Source organism: Vombatus ursinus, unplaced genomic scaffold (assembly GCF_900497805.2).
Source record: "Vombatus ursinus unplaced genomic scaffold, bare-nosed wombat genome assembly UNPS02014798.1, whole genome shotgun sequence".
Classification (NCBI taxonomy): Eukaryota; Metazoa; Chordata; class Mammalia; order Diprotodontia; family Vombatidae; genus Vombatus; species Vombatus ursinus.
The window spans coordinates 48,480,882-48,486,082 of NW_020954576.1; the positions used below are offsets into that span (position 1 = coordinate 48,480,882).

The 5,201-nt window shown below is 45.3% G+C and overlaps 1 long non-coding RNA gene across 3 annotated transcripts in view; it reads right to left on the bottom strand.

Moving 5' to 3' along the window:
• Window positions 1–3,183: 3,183 nt before the first annotated feature.
• Window positions 3,184–5,201, bottom strand: part of LOC114050173 — a 27,245-nt gene continuing 25,227 nt past the window's right edge. The window contains exon 3 of one of the 3 annotated variants that reach the window (XR_003569941.1): window positions 3,184–3,388. This is a non-coding gene — a long non-coding RNA (uncharacterized LOC114050173). Of the gene's footprint in view, window positions 3,511–5,201 lie in introns of all 3 variants that reach the window. The other 2 variants (XR_003569942.1, XR_003569944.1) reach the window with 2 other exon arrangements.

Consider the following 5,201-nt stretch of genomic DNA (forward strand, 5'->3'; position numbering starts at 1 on the left):
GCAAATCCAGAAACACTTCTTCATGTCTCTGTGCATGGTTTTCCTCCAAGATGGTCTCTGCTCTGTAGCCTGGCATGGCTGGCCCTCTCCCTTCGGTCCCTCTATCTCCTCCTGCCTGATGCCATGCCGCCTCTCCCCATTAGGCACATTCAGACCTGTGTCCATAGGCTGGACTTTAGCCCTTGCTTTCCCTCAGGTTTGGAGGGCTGCTTGGGAGTCAGAGTTTGGCCTCAGATATTCATTGGGTTAGGGCAGTTCTCCAGAGAGCATCTTGGAGTAGAATGGTGGGGATTTCCTACCCATCAGTGGTACTGACCTCCAACATCCTGTTACAGTGAACAAGAAGTCCTGTACTAAAGGAAAATTGGAAACTAAAATGCTACCCTTTTCTCATTGATCTCAGTGAATTAGGATCATAAGGACAATCTGGCTTCCTGGGGCCCGGTTTGGGAATGGAGACAAGAGGGGAAAAACAGAGTTCCTCCCCTCCTCTGAACACCAGGCAAATGGCGACCTCCCTCCACCCCGGCTTCCAGGAGAGACCTGAACTTGGACAGAGAAGCAACTGCACGAGGAGGGAAGGGGGCACAGCAATGCTGATAGGGCTCTGGAGTTATCAAACCTCCCAGAATGGCCTCTTTCCCTTTGGAGTTGTTCTGAGCAGGAGGTGAACCCTGACCCAGGATGTGGGCTCCTCGCATCTTTCCTGCTCCCTTTCTGCCCTTTCCCCAGAGGCCTGGTGTTCTTGTCACTCTTCTCCTAGGACCCGTGCCCGGGGGCAGGGATGGGGCTTCCTGCTGACACTGTGCCATCCAAATCCGCCTTGGATGGGTTAATTGCACTTCCGGTTAATAGCAGCAGCACAATGATTAAAGTCTATATTCATATGTCCTCTTGCACCATTGCATGGGGAGGTGGGAGAGTGGGAGGGATGGAGAGTGAGGCAGGACGGTATCCACCGTGGGGAAAAGAAACACCAGGAAGAGCCTCCTCCTCTTAAGCATCCCTAGGAAAGAAGACCCCATATCCCTTAGTGAAAGCATTTCCCAATCTCCCACCCTTTATCAGGAAGTCTTTCCAATATCCAGCCTCCTCTCATCCCGGGATCACAGATTTAGAGCTGCCCGGGACCTCACCGGTGCCCGGAGGCACCAAGGGACTTCCCAGGGTCCTGCAGAGATCTGAGATTCAAATCCCGGCTCTCTGACTTGGGACGCAGCACCTTCTACACTCTACCGATAGCCTGCCCTGATATAAGACTCGGCCCATCCTTGTCACCTGGAGACTTAAGGGCTGAGTGTTCTGACCTTTCTATTATTTAAGATCAGAGATTTGAGGGTTCCCCTCCCCATGCTGTCTTCTAAGTCAGGGCTGCCGCCTCACCTGGGTCCTGGGTTAGCCCTGCCGCCTGCTGGCCATTCATAGCATTTCCATCCCATCCCTGCGGAAAAGGCTTCTGAATGTCCAGCACTCAGTCACTGGTGCCCCCTAGTGTAGACGTGGAAAAACTTCGGGGTAGAAACAACCGCTACCATTTGTAGACAATGACTCAAATTTCTATGCTGCTTTTAGGTTTATAAAGCAGTTCCTGTGCAATAACTCTATTAGGCAGGTGAGGGAAAGTGAGGCTCAGAGAGGTTATTTAAGTTTCTCAAGGTCACACAGACAGTAGGAGACTCAGAAAATGCCTTACCTGTCACATGGTATTGGAGGCAGGTCTCTAACCCAGATTTCTTCTCGGTGTCACTTAAAGCTGAGGCATGACACAGATCTAAGTCTCTTCAAAAGGGAGTAGGAAAGTACTCGAGGTACAACTTAGATTGGGCATAGAGCAGCTATTTATTTCCTCCACAAAAAAGAAATGATTAAAATCCAAAAGCTAATCTAGCATGCTGCCCCACAGGTATTTTCCATTCAATTGGACAAGTATTTTTCTTTTTTTTAGGCAATTGGGGTTAAGTGACTTGCCCAGGGTCACACAGCTAGTAAAAGTCAAGTGTTTGGTCTGAGGTCGGATTTGAACTCAGGTCCTCCTGACTTTAGGGCCGGTGCTCTATCCACTGCGCCACCTAGCTGCCCTGACAAGTATTTTTTAAGTATCTTTATGTGCACAGGACTGTTCTTGGGCTACTGAGGTGAAAAAAAAAGCAAAGTATTCAAGAAGCTTACAATCTGAGGGTGGAGAGACTGGCCTGGAAGCAAGCAATGATAATATATGTAACCACAGAGCCACGCTTCGCCCAGGAGGGCAGGGGTACTCGCCTACTCCCACTAAGGGACCCCTAATTCCAGGTTCATGCAAGTATCTCAAGGCTTAGTCCTAGGGGAGCCTGGTCTCTAAAAACAGAGGTGGGGCTCTTTTCTTATACTTTCACCCCTACCTTTGGGTCCCAGGGAAAAATCACTTAAAGCCGAGGTATGAGATATGACAGGTTTGAAGTCTCTTTAAAAGGGAATAGAAAGGGACTCAAGGTACAACTTAGATCAGGTATAGGGTAGCTATTTATTTCCTTCACACAAAAGAAATGCTTAAAATCCAAAGGCTAATAAAGTAACTTATGGGCAGCGAGGTGACGCAGTGGAGAAAGTGCCAGGCCTGGAGTCAGGAAGACTCTTCTTCCTGAGTTCAAATCTGTCCTCAGACACTTACTAGCTGTGTGATCCTAGGCAAGTCATTTCACCCTGTTTGCCTCAGTTTCCTCATCTGTAAAATGAGCTGGAGAAAGAAATGCCAAACCACTCTAGTGTCTCCGCCAAGAAAACCCCAAATGTGGTTATGGAATCAGATGTGATTGAAATGACTCAACATCAACAACAACAATAAGAAACCTAAAACAACTAGTAGTTTGGTGTGTTGCCATACGCACCTCCATTTGGGGAGACTGAGGCTGGTAAATCACCTGAGTCCAGAAGTTCTGACTGCAATAGGACCAAAGCCAAACCACCCAAGTCAGAAAAATGGAGCAGGTTAAAGCTTCCCTGCTGATCAATATTGGGAGGGGCCCTCTTGAGTGGCCACTGCACTTCCAGTTTGGTCGAAAGTTAGGAAGACCCAGTCTCAAAAACAAACAGACACACCAAAAAACCTGAAAAGGAAACTATGACTCCTATTACATTCCCCCCAGATATTGACACTTAGAACATTAAAACATGAAACACTTAATGGGACTATTGACTAGGCATTTTTATTGCTCTCCTTGGCTCTGCACTCTCTGCCCACTCCTCCCAAAGTCCCCGTCTTTTGGCTGGCCAGGACAAAGTTTGGGCTCCCCATCATTTCATGCTTTTCTTCTCCAAGAAGAGTGGAGTATTGCAGCTGCTTCCTGCAGGTGGAGCTGAGGGTCCCGAGAACTCCCAACCTCACTCACTCGTTCAGTTACTTGGGCTCCTGGAAAGAAACGCACGGCAGAAAAGGCAGCCAAGGACTCAAGATCCAGACTCAGGCTTTCATGAGCACGGTGTGTTGGGAACAACTGATCAATGCCTGGAGAGAGAATGTCCTCTCAGAACCTAATGGGAAATCCGAGAGTATAAGCCCTTTATCACACATGCTCACGCTAGGTGGCACCATAGAGCACAGAGCGCTGGGCCTAGAGTCAAGAAGACCTCAGTTCAAATCCAATCTTAGACACATACTAACTATGTGACCCTGGGTGAGTCACTTAACCTCTGTTTGCCTCAGTTTCCTCATCTGTAAAATGAGGATAATAATGCCTACCTCCAAGGGTTGTGTGAGGATCAAATGAGATCATAATTGTAAAGCACTTAGCCCAGTGCCAGGCACATGAGTACTATGTAAATGTTAGTTATTATTATTATTGTTATTATTAAACATCTAGCACCAGTGCCTGCAACATAGTAAGTACTATATGAATGTTAGCTTTCTTATTGTTATTGTTATTTATTTATTTGTTTTGCAATTGGGGTTAAGTGACTTGCCCAGGGTCACACACATAGTAAGTGTCAAGTGTTTGGTTTGAGGACGGATTTGAACTCAGGTCCTCCTGACTTCAGGGCCGGTGCTCTATCCACTGCGCTACCTAGTTGCCCCTATTGTTATTGTTATTAAGCACTTAGCACAGTGCCTGGCATATAGTAAGAGCTATATAAATGTTAGCTACTATTATTGTCATTAAGCACTTTAGCACAGTGCCTGGCACAAAGTAAACCCTATATAAATGTTAGGTTGTTGTTGTTATAAAGCACTTAGCATAGTTGGCACATAGTAAGCCATATATAAATGTTAGCTATTGTTATTGTTGTTGTTGTTATTATTATTATTATTATTATAAAGCACTTAGCACAGTGCCTGGCACATAGTAAGCCCTATATAAATGTTACTTAGTTGTTATTATTATGATTATTATTATAAAGCGCTTAGCACAGTGTAAGTAAGTACACATAGTAAGTACTATTTAAATGTTAGCTATTGTTATTATTATTATTTGTAAAATGCAGAAATAGAACCTATGTCTCAGGGTTGTTGTGAGGATCAAAGATAATAATATTTGTAAAGCACTTTGCTAAAGTACTATTTAAATGCTAGTTATTTCAATTACTAGAGAGAGTAGAAGTCATCTCATCCTTTAAAGTTCACTGACAGGGTGATTCTTCCACCTCTTCTGACACATCCCACTTCTCCTGCTTCCTTAATAGGACCAAGGGTCCACTGGGTTGTTATTCCATAGCACCAAGTCCTCCGGGGATGAATGCCCATGGCTGTGATCCCTAAAGTGGCCAAAGGAGTCAACCCATACACCAAGGGATGGATGGCCTCTACTACATATATAGTATGTTAGAGTGTGATCAGCATATAAGAGAGGTCAAACAGAGGGGCATGGGAGATCAGAAAGGCAGAGGACCCTTCTAGCTGGGTATTAGGTGGGCCCCATCTGGGCCTTGAAAGTCAAAGAGGATCTCAATAGGTGGAGATGTAAAGGAAGTCCATTCCAGGTATGGACAAGAGTATGCACAAATGTATTCAAGCTGGAGAGGGAGAAGGAGATTGGGAAAAAGTTTGTCTGGGATCCAGCATTTAAAAAGTCAGTCAGTCAGTTCATAAACACTTATTAAGCATCTACTATTTGCAAGGCACTGTGCTAAACACTGGGAAGAAAGAAAGAAGGGAAGAAAGAAAGAAAGAAAGAAAGAAAGAAGGAAAGAAAGAAAGAAAGAAAGAAAGAAAGAAAGAAAGAAAGAAA